A 17,209-nucleotide genomic window follows, 5' to 3' on the forward strand; every position below is an offset into this window, starting at 1 on the left:
AGCTGCCCCGCCCCTCCTCGGCACTTTGGGGCCCGCGCGCGCTTCACACACAGATACCCCGCCCCGCGTGTCGGGCAGCCCGGCGTGCTGGGGCCAGCCGGATACAGGGTGCGCTCCGAGAGCACGCCCCGTCGCCAGGGTGACAGCCCCGCCCACCCGTCACCAGGGTGACAGCATTTCCCCATCGCCATGGTGATAAAGCCCCCACCCCATCACCCGGGTGACAGCATTTCCCCATCGCCATGGTGATAAAGCCCCCACCCCGTCACCAGGGTGACAGCATTTCCCCATCGCCATGGTGATAAAGCCCCCCACCCAATCACCAGGGTGACAGCATTTCCCCATCGCCATGGTGATAAAGCCCCCCACCCAATCACCAGGGTGACAGCATTTCCCCATCGCCATGGTGATAAAGCCCCCACCCCATCACCCGGGTGACAGCATTTTCCCCATCGGCATGCTGATGGTACCTTTTCCTCCCCTCACCATCACCAGAGTGACAACATTTCCCCCAACACCGTGATAAAACATGATTCCTCCTCTCCCAGCCCCCTCCATTGGCCTGTCTTCTGCAGAAGATCAAACTCTAGATGATCATAATGGGCCCTTTTGGTCTTAGAATGTATGAATTTGGGTAACAGCGCAGCAGCCCCTTCCACCCACACCCGTTCCGTGGTGCTGGCATGGCCCCTTCTACTCCCCTGCTGCCCATTTCAAATCCCCCTCATGGCCATGGTGGTGGCCTGGTAGTGGTCCCATAACCCTCATGGTTCCCTGTGCTCACCCATCTAGCTTGTTGATAAGGAGTGACATCGCAGTGTACAGGAAACATGTTCCTTTGTCATCTGGCATTTCTCATGTGCCCAACCAGGGTAAGACTCTGCCTGCGGTCCTGTCCTTTCTCTTCTTGTGGCCCTGAGGGCTTTGGGTTATATACCCATCATTTTCCACTATGACACAGTGGCCTCTGTATAGACTCCCATTATAGGCACAGGTTTAATCTTTCATCCCAGTACAGTTTTATACTTGGAGTCACCTGGGTTTTTCTGGTATCGAGCCCTTTAGAATTGCTCTGAAGATGCTATAAGGTTTGGTTATTTTGTATTTGAGGTTGTCACATTTTCTTTATAGAAATGGATAGTACTTAAATTGTTTTTGCTTCAGACTTTTCTTCCTGCCATAACTTGGTTTCACTATTTACAGGGGCTTTGGAAGCATGTTCTTTGTAAGAAAATCCTCTTTGAACTTATTGTAAGTTTGCTGTTTTGTCACCTGTGTATCCCTGTGCCTATCCATTTGTCAGAGCTGTTTAAAGGTGGACAAATATTGCCCCATAGAGCTAAGTCAAAAGCCATTCACAAGCACTGGGCCACGAGGATAATCATCCAAGAAGTGTTGGCCTCACTCTGGACCCTGCTTTGTTAGCAGTGATAATTTATGCCAGCTCATGTATTGTAGATATACAGAATAACGGAGCATCATGGGCTCGCTAAACAAATCCTGCCAAAGTGTTTAAAAGGCCCAGTGGGACATGTAGGAGAATGCCAGCATAGTGTGTACCTGAACCCAGTTTTGCTTTTTGCCAACATAGTGCTGCAAGGCTGACAGAATCAAAGGATTTTTGGCAGCAGCTAATTACAAAGCCCATTTGTCATACAGCACCTCTGTCTAATTGGCTGCAGCAGCACATCAGCTGTGCAATGTAAGAACTCTGCTGTCTTTCCTGCACAAATGATAACATCACGATAGAATATACCCACAATAACTGACCCAGGGCCAAGAGTAAGCAGATGCAGCAGTGACAAGGCTGGAGAGTGTATCTGTCAGGGAGGATGCTAGTGCTTATTACTTAGTTCTGCCATGAATGCAGGGGACTGGACTAGATGACCTCTTGAGGTCCCTTCCAGTCCTTCGATTCTATGTGGCATCAGCTTCATCAGAACACAAAGATGGCACAACTATCACTATTCACATGGCAACAATATCTCCAGATTGTCTCACCTGCCACCCTTACAGCCACAGACAATAGATGTCTGTGGATGGATAAGTAGATTGCATGTATTTTACCACAGCCACTTCACTGCTAGTTGTTATGCATGTGCTCTGAGATCACTTGCCACAGAGCAAAAATACTCTGCCAAGGAAAGTCGCAATGGGCATCACAGCTAGTGTGGAGGCACACATGCTCTGCACAGATGGCCCTGTGTCAGTGGTGGAGTCCCAAGATACATGTGGATCTCAGTGATTGTGAAGTCTGTGGGCTGGACTCGGTACTTCGCCCAGGGGGCCAAACTCCACATCTTCTATCTACTAAAGAAACTGCAAGGGGAACCTTGTATAATTTTACTCCTCCTGTTCTCCTTCCATGTGTTTTCCCGTTATATGGCAAGATGTGGGCCAATAGTTATATAGAGAGTCTATAAAGATAACAACTTTATTCATAAAGCAGCAGCAGACAGGAAAAGCTCAGTTACTCCAGGGAAAGACCCAGAAGTGTCTGCAATCTTGGACTGTTGCCACTTTCTGAATAAATCCTTAATAAAATACCAAGAGAGATTTTGTATGCAGTGTAGTTGTAGCCATGTCGGTTCCAGGATATTAGACAAGATGGGTGAGGTCATATCTTTTATTGGACCAACTTCATGAAAGAGACAAGCTTTCGAGCCACACAGAGGACAAAAAGGTGTTCGTGGGTTGCAGATTGTTGTAATGAACACTAAATCCAGTGTTTCTGTTCAGTCCATGATTTTTAGTGTCTAGCAGAGTAATGAATGTACTGATCTACAGGGGCAACATTCCCCCCCCCCAAACACACACCTGGTTGTCACCTACCAACCCACACTGAAAGAAAGGGATTATCTGCCCAGGGGAAGATCTCTCTGCCAAGGGGCAGGAAGGGAAGAGTTGTGTGGGGGAGGTTGGAGGAATGTTGTGCTGGGGAGGGGATATAATTGCAAGATGAGGGGTGTTTTCTGTAAATTATTTGATTATTTAATTTGCCTGTTACCATATAATATTCCGATAACCGTTAACTTGATCCCCCATGTATTTGCATGCATTGCTTGTGAAAGGTGTAGGTCTGATAGCCCTGGACTGGTGAAAGAAGTCCTGTACTGATCTACAGGGGCAACATTCCCCCCCACACTGTCCTGACAGCATGTCTCATGTGATTTGGGGATGGGGGAGGGAAGTCTACCTGTAGGGGTAACAGGGCTAGTGCAGTCTCCGTGGCCTATATAGGTCTTGGCCTCTCTTATGAGTCTGCAATTAGCAGAAGATGGGAACGGGAACTCGAACTGACCCACCAAATATCCATCAGATGGAAACAGCATTCAGCCCCTAGCCAGTGGAGCTGTATTAAAACTGGTGATCTGCAGAAGAAAGCTTGTGTAGCTCATTAGCAATTCAGATGCATCAAGTCTCTCAATAGTACTAACCTAAAAGGGGGCCCCACAGGTCTATATTGCATTAAAAAAAGAAAAAAACAAGCCCACAATCAAACTACATTACAGAACATTGCAAGATCAAGCACTCACAAATTGGGCAATGCCAGCATTAAAGCTGCCTGTGGAGCCTTAGTTCTTCCCCCATGTGCATAAGCATTATGATAAAGTCTTTAATTATATGCCTGTGTTTGCTAGGTGATAGTAAAATGTTAGGAATTAAGATCCCAGAGATCTAGTCCTGGCTCAGGGAGCGGAGCATGATCTGAACAGAGGTTACAGACAGCATAACCCAGCATGTTGATTTGACACATTGCGGATCAAAGTGGTGAATCCTTTCACGAAGCAAAAATTCCTGAAATCCAGAGCACTAAAAACCCCAGGCTGTAGTAGCTAGAACTGGTCCTGTGCTTGCCACAGTACTCCATATTTTAGGCTGTGTGCCCAAAATATTTGTATTCAGCGCTCTGGGTTTCTTTGCCTGGAATTTAAGTGGGTGGCAGTCAATGAATTTATCACCAACTTACTTAAGTGTTACAAGGCTAATTAAAACTGCAGGACGTTTACAAGAATAATTGCATGCTCACAACTGAAACCTTGCTGTTTTGTTAAGGAATAGTACATTGTGTTGACGTTTGTGAGATCATGGTCCAAAATAGGTTCAGTCAGGACAAAGGACATTGCCTCTAAAATTGGGATTGTCCAGCTGAATGAGGGGACTAGTGACAACCTTTGCAGAGTTTCAGTGCAGCCCTGGCTGCACAGCCTGTTCTGGGAGCTGCTCCACTAGTTGGGGGTGCAGAGACAAGCTACAGAGCTGTTGCACTCACTGTCTCTTTCCTCGCTTCTCCTTATTTTCTCCTCTCTTAGGAGTGGGGACCCAGGCAGTTCTGACACCATTTGCAGGCACAAGCAAGGAGGAGTGCAGAAGGGCACCTTTGGTTACACCAGAGGAAAGTACTTTATTCATGATAACACAGAAGAAGTGACTCAGGCAGTCAGCACTACTTTCAGGTGAATCTCCAGTTAACTCCTCCATTTCCTTACTGCACAGGGATTGGGGAATCCATTCAGTGACCAGTTGGTCCTGCCTCCAGAGCATGTGGATTCCCTGAGCTCCATCTATGACACTGGTCCAAAATAAGTTCAGTAAGACAAGGGACATTTCTTTGAAACTGGAATTGTCTGGCTGAATTAGGGGACTAGTGACAACCACACTGGGCCTCCATGCTATCTCCCAGCATTCTTCCCTGCCAGCTCAGCTCAGCTTTACTGCAGGCATGCTGCCAATCAGGGCCTCACCTGGTTGAAGCTACCCCAGATCCCTCTTTATATGGCAGGGTTCTTCAGTGTAGAAAGGGTCAATAGAAAAGGCAATGTGGTTTGGGACTGTATTACCTTTTCCAGGTGTGTGGAGCTGGCAGTGTCTCCCTCTATTTCTTCCCTAGGCCCACATGTTCCCTCTTTCTGCACAGATCCTGGACCCCATGGAGACTCAAAAGGGTTCCATGTGGGTCCAGTGGTCTGGGTGCATGGAGCTGGTTGCAAGATAGGGTGTTAATATGGAGAAGATCACCCTCCTAAAGACAGTAACCTGCTTGGACTATTTTTCTCCTGGAAGCTTGAAGCTTCTAAAATATAGCTTAACAAAGCCCGTAGATAGCACCTATCAGCGTGTAACAATGTACCTGAACAGCCCCCTGTGGGGACTGAACCCTGGACCTGTGGATCTAAAAATATGAACCATTTCTGACTGAAGTAAAGAATCAGACTAGTTATCTGAGGGTAAATCTAGCCTGCAATTAGATACCTTTGGCTGGCCCATTCCAGCTGACTCAGGCTTATGGGGCTCAGGCTAAGAGGCTGTTTAATTGAGGTGTAGACCTTGGGGCTCAGGTTGCATCCTGAGCTCAGGGAATGTCCCATCTTGCAGGGTCCTAGAGCCTGGACTCCTGGCTGAGCCCAAATATCTACACTGCAATTAAACAGCCCCTTAGCCCGAGCCCTGGGAGCCCCATGGGCCACCCGCATGTTTTTAATTGCAGGGTAGACATACCATAAAGGTACATCTAAGGGTATGTCAACACTGGAATAAAAGACCCACAGCACAGCTGCAGCTGGCCTGGGTCAGCTGACTCAGGCTTGTGGGGCTCAGGCTGCAGGGCTAAAACTTGCTGTGTAGGTGTTCAGGTGGGACCCCAGGCTTTAGGACCATCCTTTGTGACAGTCTATATTCCTCACCCTTTTTCAAAACTGTAATGAATTTTGTACAAAGTATGCTTTGTGAGGTATCATTTGAAAACTCATAATTTGTTTGCTGACCATTATTCCCCTGGTAAAATACATGTGGCAACATTGTATGTAAAGCAGGGGTGGCCAACCTGTGGCTCCGGAGCCACATGGTGCCTATACAAGGAGCCTGTATATTAACCTCTGAAGAGCCACGACTCCAGGGCTGGAGCTACAGGGGCCAACTTTCCAATGTGCTGGGAGTGCTCACTGCTCAACCCCTGGCTCTGCCACAGGCCCTGTCCCCACTCCACCTCTTCCTGCCCCCTCCCCTGAGCCTGCAGTTCCCTCATTCCTCCCACTCCCAGCCTCCCAGTTGATCGGGAGGTGGGGGAGGGAGCGAAAGGCACTGATCGAGGAGGCTGCTGGTGGGTGAGAGGCTGCTGGGAGCTGATGGGGGGCTGCTGAGGTATTACTGTGGCTCTTTGGCAATGTACACTGGTAAATTCTGCCTCCTTCTCAAGCTCAGTTTGGCCACCCATGATGTAAAGTTATAAAATTCTACTGTATAACATTACTGAGACACATTCCAAGTTTAGAAAAGCAGGCACAAACCAATTCCTTAAAATAAAAGACAAACTGATGCCTCAGCAAGGTGTCAGCAAAATCAAATGGATTATTACCTGGTTAAGCAGCCACTCTTCGGCAGGAAAGAGGATGTGATGTTATTTTCAAAGAAAAAGCTATAAGAAAGAAGAACAGTGGTCCCAAAATACTTCTCCCTTTCTCTCTGCTTAGGGCATCAGCAACACCTGAAGGACACTGAAATTAACACTGAACAGGGGGAGGGGTATTGACTGAAAGGATTCCAGCCAGTAAAACTGCTAGAGTATGTGGTAAGAGAAACCTATGCTTTGAATTCATTTGGCTTGTTAAGTTAAATATTAATTGTTTTATCTTTTATTTTCTTGTGACCAGTGCTGACTTTTATGCCTCATTACTTGTAATCACTTAAAATCCATCTTTCTGTAGTTGATAAACTTGTTTTATCTAAACCAGTGTGTGTTTGGATTGAAGTGTTTGGAAAACTTCATTTGGGATTATAACATCTGTGCATATCGCTTTCTATTATGAAATGATGGACTTTATATGAGCTTGTATTGTCAGCGAGGGTGCTGGGCAGAACAAGATGCACATTTCTAAGGGAAAGTTTGGGACGGGGAGTTTGCTGGTGTTACTCACAGTGTAGTTCATGGTGGCTGGCCATAGCACTCATACAGTATAGCTAGGAGTAATTTACATGCTGGAGGCCGTGTGAGAGCAGACTAGGAGTGGTTGCTCGCTAGGGTTACTACGCAGGCTACCCGCTGCCCTGCCACCCAGCCTCTGCGGCCCAGGTCACACATTGTGGGCTGCATATACACTTAAGTAATCCACCAAACAGTAATAACAGGCACAGAGCAACCTGTATGTTACTTAATTCCCTTGTCCATTGTGTTAATACCAATTCTCCTTTGCTTACATGCCTGATGTTGTTTATTCTTCTAGTACTTTGAGTGAATTTTGTTTGCAGTTCACTGTAGTTCCTACACCATTTACTCATTGATTTTGCAAAATAATTTTTTTTTAAAATCTGTATTGATTTTACAGGAGCTGTCAGTTACTGCCCCTGTAGCCTTCTGCTGTTCTCAGCTTGCTGGCTTTATACAAGCTCAGCCCGCCCCGCCCATCTGGGCTTCATCTGGCTCTCACAGAGGTGCAGCCTGTCAAGTTAATTGTCCTAACAACCTGCTCTGCCTTTTGTGAGATGGGCACTCTTGTGAAAACTGACCATTTATTCCTACTCTTTGTTTTCTGAAAACTGCTTTATAATAGGAAGTATTAGGCAGCCTTAATCGGAGGTATTCCTACTGCTCATCCTACAACCATTATCCTGTTTGTAACTCCTCTTAGCCCTGCCCAGCTATTTGACCTGGTTTCTGCTCCTCCTGAACACACTGGTGAAAGAATTGATAATTGAATTGTGAATATTCTCTGCACAGCTACGCCTGTGCAATTCCACTAAAGGCAAGTCGTTACACCTGGGCTACCTCCCTGTACACAATGAGTTGGCTAGGTATAACGGAGGGCAAGCAACCATCAGGTGGTCTGTGGAATCTCTAGCACCAAGTAAGAGACGTGTCGTATAAGTACAGTCCCTTCCTAAAACTATTTTCTAAGCTAGGGTGGGCAAACTTTTTGACCTGACGGTCACATCGGGGAATAGAAATTGTATGGTGGGCCATGAATGGTCGCAGAATTAGGGTTGGGGTGCCGGAGGGGGTGAGGGCTTTGGGGTGGGGCTGGGGAGTTTGGGGTGTAGGAGGGTGCTCTGGGCTGGGATTGAGGGATTTGGAAGGCAGGAGGGGGATCAGGGCTGGGACAGGGGTGCAGGTTCTGGCTGGGGGGGTGGGCTCTGGGGTGGGGATGGGGAGTTTGGGGTGTAGGAGGGTGCTCTGGGCTGGGATTGAGGGATTTGGAAGGCAGGAGGGGGATCAGGGCTGGGACAGGGGTGCAGGTTCTGGCTGGGGGTGTGGGCTCTGGGGTGGGGCTGGGGATGAGAAGTTTGAGGTGTAGGAGGGTGCTCTGGGCTGGGATTAAGGAGTTTGGAGAGCGGGAGGGGGATCAGGGCTGGGGCAGGGGCTTGGGTTGTGGGAAGAGGTTCAGGGGTGCAGGATCTGAGTGGCACTTACCTCAAGCAGCTCCCGGAAGCAGTGGCATTTCCCTTCTCTGGCTCCTACGTGTGGAGCGGCCCCCACCCTCGGAGCGGGGCCATGCCGTGGCTTCTGGGAGCCGTGTGGTGTGGCCCCCAACCCGGCACTCCAGCTGGAGCGCTAGAGCGGGACAAGCCCCAGACCCTGCTTCCCAGCAGGAGCGCGTGGGCTGGCTTAAAACGGCCGCAGCCCGCGGACCGTAGTTTGCCCACCCCTGTTCTAAGTGTACATTAAATAACTTAAAGGGTGGGTGATGCAGTCAATAGGATTCTCTCTACAAGTTCTGATAATTCAGTGACAAGATTGCCAGTTGGAATATGTATAGATGTTTTCCCTGCTTCCTATACATAAGTAAATACCGCTTGTGTGTGAAACTGTCTCATGCTATGTCGTAAAGCCAGCTGAATGGCATGCATACAGAAACTGTCCTTTAGCGATTGTCTCTTGAAGTAGCATGGCTCCTCCGTAAGAGCCTAAGGAGTGGGACTGTATCCAGCCAGCCCTGGGAGAGGATGCTGAGAGCATACTGAAGAGCTGTCTTCAGCCAGGGCTTGCCAGTGTAACAACTCCGTTCCCTGTTCCATTTGCACACTGGGCTCTTTGACGCAACAGAAAGAGCTGCCTTTTTTTTTTTTTTTCCTTCCTCCTAAATCTGCCTGGCCAATTTAAAGCTTGTGGATTCTTTCTTCCCCCTCAGGGAAAGCTTATGAGAGGATTTTCTTTTTTTAACAGTTCATTCCATGAAACTGCTTCCCCCCCACCTCCCGCAGATTGTTTGCCGTCAGGAAATGCTGAAGCTGAACACAAAGCTTTCATTGCAGGTCAGTAGCTGAACTGTTGCTTTAGCAAGTACCGGAGTTTGCTAGAGACAAGTTAGCAAAGTTGTATCATTCCAGTCAATGCAAAGCTGCCTTCTTAGTGGAAATTTTAGTTTAGCTCTTCAGGGGTTTGCAAGATTAGTTTGTCATCTTTGTCATGGAGACAAATGGGCCAAACTGATGCCTGGTGTCGCTTTATTGAGAATAGTGGTGTAACTCTAAGAGTCAGTCTGCCTCTGTGTCATTTAATTACTGTATGGTTTCATTCACTTAACATTTAGTAAGACCTACAAGGAATTTTCAGGACAGCTATCTTCTTTTCTCTTATTTTGTAAGAATTATATTTTTGAGTTGTAATTTGTTCACTCACTTCTTTTTACCGGTGTTCCTTCAAAAGCCTATTACTACTTTGTACAGGCACTCTGCAGGGAAGGCAGTTAAATACAATTGTCTTTTGTATTTCCTTTTAGACTTCTATCAAAAGACCTAAAATTAGTTGCATCAGGAAGGAAGGATGTAGGTGTATCGTTATTGCTCTTTCCAGCCTGTAATTGAGGTAAGTCACTCATTCTGCTTTCCTTGTCTCTGAAATTAGTCTTTGAAATGGACTCGTTGTTCTCCTCTGTACTGTATTTATGGGCATCCTCCTTTTATTTGCTATTTATTCACTTTTCTCCAGTCTGATTAAAAACAGATGGTTGATCAAGTCAGAATTGTAAAACTGTTTAATTAAATCCTGTACTTTTTATTTCAATGCAACCCCGGGTAATTCTTCTTCCACTCCTCCCCCCCCCACCATTATCGTCATGGTAAAGAGTGTGGGTGTGTGGATATTGGGCTGGTCAATTCTCACACCAACTTTGCAAAATGGAAAAGATTTTGACTCCCATATTAAGCACTCTTCTCCTGTGCTGGCTTTCCGGGAGTGCGTGAGTTTAATTGGATTGTTTCAGAACACATTGAATGTATTTCCTACGAGGCATGCTTTTTAAAAATGAGATCCTGAAGCTAAACAGGCAGCCAACAAAATAATAATTTCCATCAGGCTGTGGATTTTCATTCCCCTCAAAATCCCCTGGGATTATGAAGAAATTCATAACTTTCCAAAATATCAAGTCAATATTGATAGAGCCCAGTTCATGTGACAGATGGGGTAGTGGCATTGGCTCTACACAATTGTTGAAAATAAAATTGTAGTGAATGCTACAGTTAGTCTGAGTGATTATTCTCTGGGGAACGAAAGAATTATTAACTTAGTTGATTTTAATTTTCAAATGAGTTGAGCTCTGATTAGCACTGTGGAGAGACTGATTGTCCTTCCAGAGTTAAGATTGCAGCAAGCAAGTTATTATGAGTGAGATTTTTGACACGCACTCTGTAATTTCATCATTGTTAAATCAATCCATTGGGAACTGTACGTGGCACATCTTAGCCAGGGAAAGTTTAGTTCAAGGTGAACACTCTGTTGTGTGGAAATGGGGCTTGCGGGGTGTGTGGATCAGAACACTTTTTCAATTTTGAAAATCCTTCTAGCCCTTCCTTTTGGCTCCTCAGATCTCTGAAATGGTTTGCTCGATGACTTTGAAACTGGGCAGGCCTGGCTGAGGAGAGGTGCTTTTCAGTGGTTTGTGGGAGTTGAGGTGCAGTGAAGATTAGTGGGGGAATTACAAAGCTACAGAGAGTTGTTTTCAAGCACCTATAATAACATACCATTTATAATATCTCCACATGAGTAACTTAAGAAAAAGATAGTTAAGGCTCAATAGATTTTAGAACTTTCTTCAACATCAAGCCAAATCTTTGCAACCCTCTCTATCAGATACTTCTGGGGGGGAGGGGGGAGAACATATATCCTCTAACTCAAAAGATTAGAAACGCACAATGAAGGATTGCAGCGAGTTCCTCACTGACAAGTAACTGCATATTCATTATCACACCAACCAATTTCCAACGTACTTTTGACTTCAGTTTTGCCTTCTTAAGCCTTGAAACTCAACAATGTAATCAACTAGTGTCAAAATATAACACACCTTTTCTGAAATGAATTTTCAACAGAATGGGTATGAATCTCCAGTGTGTTACGCCACTGGGGCTATACTAACTTTCCTATTGCGCCTGCTCTAGGGTGGGGAATGTGCTTCACCCGTTGAAAGGGGAACTGATGGTGGGTGCGGGGAGAGGGTGAGGATAAATGACACCAAAGTTCCAAAGCCAGTGCAGAGTTACAGGATCACTGTTGGGGAGTTGGTTGTGGATCTGAAGTTCATTCTCCCAGGGGCCAGACCCCACCTCTCCTACAGAACGCTTAGGTAGAGATTCTGCGGAGCTGATCTCTTCCGTGGGTTTTGTTGCAGGAGGGAACGGTTTGCGCAAATGGTTATGCTTATGATACCGGCTACATTGTTCCTATCTTGGTGACATTAATTGTAGTTGTAAAATGCATTGATATAAATACAGCTAGCTAGTCCATAACATTTTGATCTTCCTTATATAAAACAAAACCTTTACATGCTTCCTTCTGAGATGCTTGGATGAGAACAGCATATGCACATCTGCACTCTTGGATAAGTATCTATCTCCATCTCAATCAATTCTGTCAGAGGTTTGTGCATTCTTTTGCATCTTGCCCTTCTTCATGGCGATAGCAGTAAAATTAGCATGACTGGCCAGTAATAACTTCTTCCTGGAGTCATGAAATACTTCAGCCTTACGGCACAACTGAATTTGCTGTATGAAAGGTGGTGTGTCGAGGCTGCAACCCTCAGGGCAAAGCACCTGCTTGTGGGAAAATGGATAGCAGTGCAAAACGGTACGCTGGAGCAGCAGAAGCCGCTTTGTAGTGAATGTTGATGCTCGCTTCCCGTGCAACCCCATTACGTCTGAGGGCATGGGGACCCGAGAATAGGAGACCAGGGGAAATGCGGAGAGGCAGGGATCTAGGAGGGGGTATAGAGAGTATGTAAGAGGCTGAGAGAGTTATGGATTGGGGGACACATGGAGGGTGGCAAGGAATCTGGCTCCACCATCTTAGACTAGGATGTTCTGGAGGTGGGACAGCATGGAGTTGGGGGTGGGGGCAGGAGACTGGTAGAGCATGATGGAAGGGACACAAAAGGGGTGTATGGAACACGGGAACATAGAGGAAGGTCATAGAAGGAGGCATCAACAGGATGGTCCGGTGGATGTGGGTGACCTGGGTTCTATTCCTGGCTGTGCCATTGACCTGCTATGTGCCTCAGGTTACTCTCACATCCCTTTGTCTGTCTTGCCTATTGAGATTGCAAGCTCTCAGGGCAGGGTGCTCTCTCACTGTGTGTTTGCACAGCACCCACTGCTATTGGGCCCCAGTCTCAGTAAACCCCTCTCTGCACTATTGTAATTATTTAATAAGGAACCCCCAAAATGCTATAGAAATAGTCCCCTGGAATTCTGCAGCCAAGAGAAGCCTTTGGCAGAGCTCTCTTCTGCTGTTGGAAGGCTGGGGTGAAACACAGTGTATTTGTTTCTTTCTACATTTAAGGAAGATCCTTTCACTGTCACTGGAGCACTCCTCGGCTCAAGAGAGAAGATTTAGATGAAAATCACCCAGTCCATAATTTCAAGATTCCACTCAGCAGTGATTAGTAACTGAAGACAGGCTTATTCTCCCCCTGGACAATCTGACCTCTGCCCTTAGAATTTTCTTCCTTCTCTGTCTCGCTGAAGTGTTGAAACAGCAGCAGCTTCTTCTTCCAGATGTTGTATTTGAAACTCCGGGCTATCATAGCATTCTTAATACAGTGACTGGCTGATGTGTCTGAAATGACCACATGGGCATTAGGGAAATTAATGAAGAAATTGGTACAGGCTTTGCTGGGTGTCTTTTTTTGTTGGTTGGTTGGTTGTTAAGCTTCTTCTTCCGAAAATACTAATGTTGAGTCTCTCTAGCTTAAAAGGTGAATTGCAAGTCAAGGGCAAAATCATTTATTCAGATGCTGATCCTGCTCTCATTAGAACAGCGAGACTCACCAAGAGAGTTGTAATTATTACATCTCCTCCCTAGAAAGTCGAACAAAACCAAAGCCACAACCACCCGGCCTCTTCCATTTACTTAGGAATACTGGAATAAATGCATGTTCAGCTGTGTAGAACAAGCTACTTCCTCTCATGTTCCTATAGTCAGAACAATACATGTCCTGTCCCTAGAAAAAGCAGGTATTGCTCTTTATTCTTGTTATCCTTGCAGACCCAGAACAGCTACAATGTGAGTGAGCTGGATTCTGTTCCATTTTGTGCATCATCAATAGACTTTGTTTACTGCGGGCCAGATTGAGATACTGTGAGGCAAAGCTGCAGCTGGACCAGGGCTGCTCACTCAGCTACAATGACTCACCCCCCTTCTGCAGCATGAGGGAGACCCTGGCGCACGTCCACCATGAGTGCACCAGGCTGCAACCCCTATTCCCTCTCCTTCAGAACCTTCTCCTTCGGCTGTGACTACACTTCTCTCCACACCTCCTGCTGTGTGCACACCCCATCTGTGGCCCCATAAAGTCACAAGACCTCCTCATCAACGTCCTCCTGGCGCTAGCCAAGGTGGCCATCCACTATACTAGGAGGAGATGGATGGATGGATGGATGGGGGAGGTGCTCTGCAAATGCACGGCCTCTTTCCACTCCTCCCGAAAGTCATGTCTCTGGTCAGAGTCCCTTTGGGCCTCATCCACTGGCTCCTTCGAGGAGCAATGGGCGCTGTCCAGGGTTCTCTGCTCAGTGTCGCCCCCTGGCTCCCTGCTTTTGACCCTATGACCTCAAGGGTTGTCGGGAGTGGACCACATCCACCCTGATCGAATTGGCCCTGTCCACACTGGCTCTCCACTTGTGAGGTAACTCCCTTTTCTTCATGTGTCCGTATATCTATGTCTGCCTCTGTAACTTTCACTCCATGCATCTGAAGAAGTGAGGTTTTTACCCACGAAAGCTTATGCTCAAATACATCTGTTCGTCTTTAAGGTGCCACCAGACTCCTTGTTGTTTTTGTGGATACAGACTAACACAGCGACCCCCGATACTTGACAACATGTTTATTCTTATTGATGGTGACGTGTGGGCTGGAAAGAGCTTATCTGAACTTTCTGATCCCAGGCTGAGTGTACAAGTCTGGTAGTTTAAAAAGCTGCCTTTCTGTTTGTAAACTGAGCACATTTGACATGGAGATTGCTCAGAAATTATAAACTTGGCCGTTTTTATGGAATCCTCTTTTCAGAGCAGAGGTTCCTGCCAGTGAGATCTGTTTGTCTATGGAAGGTGTTCTCCCGAGGAAGTGCTGGGAGACCCATCACCAGACATTTAAAACTGGGTTGGGCAAAACACGGGAAAATATTCTGCAGGGAGTGATCTGGCATTGTCAGGTGGGTAGCATAGATGACTTGATTCATTTCTTTATAAATTTTTATGGTGCATTAATGGAATGGGCCATCCCTTCAATTATTTTCGATGGATGCATCCTTAGTGTTAGGTTGCTTTGGGAGTACTGAAACACGATCCAATTACCTATGCACGTACATCAGTCCAGTATTCAGGAAGGCAAAAATAACATGGCTATGGTGAAGCAACCTGGAATCCTTCTGAAATGAGACTCCTGGAAAAAAATATTTTTCCTCCCTCCTGCCCCCTGCAACTTTAAACTGCAGAGAAAGTTTTGGGAAAACAATGGGAGTGAATTGGTCTGTGGATGTGCCTCTCCCAGGTAGGCATACACTGGCACAGCTGGTACTCCTAACCATGCAGCGGGCATGCCACTGACAGGAGTGGGCATGGCTGGAGCACAGTGAGCTCTAATGATCCTGGGAGGGTGTTGGAATGACCCTTTGTGACCATTTGCAAGTTAGAGCAGCAGTGAGGATCAAGAAGTTGGGCAGGGAGATTTAAGCTATGGTGGTAATTTCTAAGCCAGGCCTTCTTGCTCTTCTCCTTGGTGTGGAAAATATCCTTTGGACTTGATCTAAGATCTCTCTGTGCTACCAAATGTGACAAGTTGCATTCCTTAACCATTAAAATGCAGGCCAAATTTCAGATGGTCCCCAAAGAAATATGAAGGGGAAGCAAATAAAGAAGAGAATATCGGTATTAAAGACCATATCAATCAGAGACCATCTTTGTCTCACAAGTTCCTATGGCAAGGGCACAGTAGTCATCAACTCCTGTGTGACCAGAATCCCAGGGGAACCAGCTGAGGGGTCACTCAATTAGGCTGAACTGCAAAGAATGGGGCAGACAATCCCCAAAGCTGGTGGATATTCCAATACTTAGATTTACCAAGACAGCACAAAACCTTCTGTAATACCTTACTGGTTACCCAGAAGTCAACAATAGAGTTCCCTTAAAGTTACCCAGCCTCAGGCCTCCACCTAGACACCCAAGTTAAATATGATGAAGATTACTGAAAGTCTTGTTCATCGTATAAAAAAGTTCTACCAATCCCAAAGGATCAGACACATTACCTTGCTGGTTAATGAATATTCCAGATCTTGCCCAAATACATGCTTATAGCCAATTCTTATTTACTAAACTAAAATTTATTAAAAAAAGGAGAGGGGGAGAGAGAGAGAGTATAGGTTAAAAGATCAGTATACATACAGATATGAGTATAATTCTTGAGGTTCAGATTCATAGTAGAGAGGATGAGCTTTGTAGTTGCAAAGTGTTCTTTCATAATTGGTTCATAGGCTATAGTCCAGATTATATTCAGGGTGTCTAGTCAGAGCTGGGATCTCAGTCTTGTGGTTTCAGCTTTCCCTGCATTGAAGCATCAAGCAGAGCTGAGATGACAGGATCAGGACCCAAGGATCTTTTATACCGTGTTCTAGCAGCCACTTGACCACACAGTCCTGGGTGAACAACAGGCTTTTGATGTAACCTTCTGTTTCCTAAGCACCAACGGTAGTTAGTTACACAAATTAACGTAGGGCAATTTATCCATTACGCAGTCTGTCACAAACTTCCAAGAGACATCTCGACAATGACATTATTTCACCCAAGATTCATCTAAATGTTAATATGCCCTTTTGACCTCTGAATTAATAGTTATATTGCCAGACAAGAACTGTCTGTTTACATGGCTAGCATTTATGAATACATACATACAATTAGTATCACTTCTAATGTCTAACAACATAGGCTAGAACTTTGAAATGCAAACCTATCTAGCATTGAATGGCCCTCATTACCATTCACATACTTTCTAACATGACTTTAAAGGTTGGCTCTGGGTTATTTAGCCTGCAAGCTGCTTAACCCTTTCCGGCCATTTATTATACTTTGTATAAGATTCGTTGCAATTATATAACAGTGGTAGCAATAATGATTTGTATTATTATATTTTAATTAGATAACGTCACATCCTGTATTCCCTTAGGAGGAACGATTTGCTCATTCTTCCAGTGGATTATGTCAAAGCAGTGGTTGGATTATCACTCAGATCCGATGTAGGATTTTCAGAGGTTTGCTCATCAGTCAGAATTTAGTACAATCCTTGCTTAGAGACTGCTTTTTAACATATAGTGCAACAACTCCTCAAGATCAGTGTGATGCCCTTGGTCCTGCCCCACGGTGCTAACTTGTAATTTGTCTCAGAGAAAAATGCCCATTTCTTTGTAACCTATTTCTTAAATGCTGGATGGGTGAAGTCCTGTGGCTCACAGTTTGCTCTCACGTCAAACTGAAGTTATGGACCAAGATCTTCAGAAACAGAAGCCTGTGGTTAGATTATAAAGCCATATTTAGGGACTTAAATAAACAGCCTGATTTTCAAAAGTGTTAAGCGCTCAACAGCAGCCAGTGATTGGATGGGAGTTCTTAGGTTTTCAGCACTTTTGAAAGTCAGATCACTTTTGAGATCTGAGTAAGGATTTAGGAGTAAAATTACCCAGAGCACCTGCGTGACTTAAGAACCTGATTGTCTAACTCCCTTGAAAATGGGGCTTAG

At 45.7% G+C, this 17,209-nt stretch overlaps 1 protein-coding gene across 2 annotated transcripts in view; it reads left to right on the top strand.

The window, feature by feature from the left end:
* The first annotated feature begins 8,941 nt into the window (after window positions 1–8,941).
* Window positions 8,942–17,209, top strand: part of CSGALNACT1 (chondroitin sulfate N-acetylgalactosaminyltransferase 1) — an 85,217-nt gene continuing 76,949 nt past the window's right edge. For both annotated transcript variants that reach the window (XM_074950375.1, XM_074950374.1), the window contains exons 1-2: window positions 8,942–9,246; window positions 9,714–9,799. The gene's annotated coding sequence lies outside the window, so the exon portion shown is untranslated. The remainder of the gene's footprint in view (window positions 9,247–9,713; window positions 9,800–17,209) is intronic.

Source organism: Natator depressus, chromosome 4 (genome assembly GCF_965152275.1).
Source record: "Natator depressus isolate rNatDep1 chromosome 4, rNatDep2.hap1, whole genome shotgun sequence".
In the NCBI taxonomy this organism is placed as follows: Eukaryota; Metazoa; Chordata; order Testudines; family Cheloniidae; genus Natator; species Natator depressus.